Here is a 1,277-nt window from a genome sequence, read left to right as displayed (position 1 = left end):
CCCTTCCCACCTGCACTTCTCAGCCACCGGTTCCTCGCGACCCTGGATGCACTCACTTAGGTAGAGGGTCCGTGCGGGCCCCAAGCGGCTGCGGCGTCGGCGAGTGGCGCGTCTGTCGCTCGCTCAGTCCCGGCGGCCCCGCTCCGGCGCGTCCCTCCTCGGGCCCCAGCAGCAGCGCCTCCACTTCCGGTTTCCCTGCCACTCAGGCAAATGGCTTCCGGAAGTCCCGCCCCCATCTTGCCGAGCCCTGGCGTGGCCCCTCTCTCCCCACTTTCACTCTCCGAGGGCGCAGGCGACTTACGCTGAGGTGTCCCGTTCCGCCCCGCTGGGTTTCCTGCTTTGTTCTCTCTCCTGCCCTCTTTTCGTATGTAGTCTGCACGACTTAGGGGACCTCTGCCTTTCCTCCAGTTGCATCTCTCAATCCTGAGTTCGTGTCACCGCGGTGTGGAGATGGCATTCGGGACAATGTAGCGTGACCTCACATTGACGCCATTCCCTTCCCATCCTGCCAACCTGGCTTCCTCCTCCACCCCATGGAATAAACCAGATTGCTGAAAGTGGGAGGACGCCGAGGTTAATGAGGCAGTCCCCGACATTTATGAGTGGAATTTCTGTTACTGCGATGAATGTACGGATTTTAGGTGACCGCCTCTTAAGGTGATACCTTAGGGAGATGGCGATCCAGGTCTTTTTCTTAAACATGCATCCAGTTTAGGGGAACGCATACATACACAAAGTCAATATTGAAAGATTACGTGCTAATACTAGATAAATGCGGGATCTGTAAGAACAGAGAGGAGGGGCAAGATATGCATTCGGGCTTGTAGTAGCGAAATGTTTGGTGCAGCGGTCCTCTGAGCTGGCCCTTTAAGGATGGATAGGATTCATTCAGACGTATGCAGACAAATAAGCACAGCCTTCCACTGCTCTGAAATCGATCAGGCGGTTTTGATTTTGCTGACAAAACCTGTTAAGAATACTATAAAATCCTGGGAACCTAAAGTGTCAAGATATATCAAATTATTTTTTCAGGTCACCTGTGCTGTCAGTGGTGCTAAATTTGTGTTATTTTAGGCATACATAATCTAAGATAATTTTGGCCTCATATGAAATAATTTTTACATTGCTAATTTACCTGAGAATTTTCTTGCAGATGTTTGCACAATACATGGCACACCACTAGGTGCTCAGTGAATATTTTTTATTTATTTATTTATTTTTTATTAAAAGATGACCGGTAAGGGGATCTCAACCCTTGGCTTGGTGTTGTCAGCACC

General features: G+C 50.1%; 1 protein-coding gene across 1 annotated transcript in view; it reads right to left on the bottom strand.

The window, feature by feature from the left end:
• LOC103599030 (platelet-activating factor acetylhydrolase IB subunit beta) overlaps nucleotides 1-179 on the bottom strand; it is a gene marked incomplete at its 3' end in the record, with an annotated part of 20,672 nt that extends 20,493 nt beyond the window's left edge. The window contains exon 1 of the mRNA XM_008583103.1: nucleotides 57-179. The remainder of the gene's footprint in view (nucleotides 1-56) is intronic.
• Nucleotides 180-1,277: the final 1,098 nt, after the last annotated feature.

The sequence above is a fragment of the Galeopterus variegatus genome, unplaced genomic scaffold (assembly GCF_000696425.1).
Source record: "Galeopterus variegatus unplaced genomic scaffold, G_variegatus-3.0.2 Scaffold2832, whole genome shotgun sequence".
NCBI lineage: Eukaryota > Metazoa > Chordata > Mammalia > Dermoptera > Cynocephalidae > Galeopterus > Galeopterus variegatus.
Note: the sequence above shows the minus strand (reverse complement) of the source record. Positions and strands in the feature narration are given on the sequence as shown.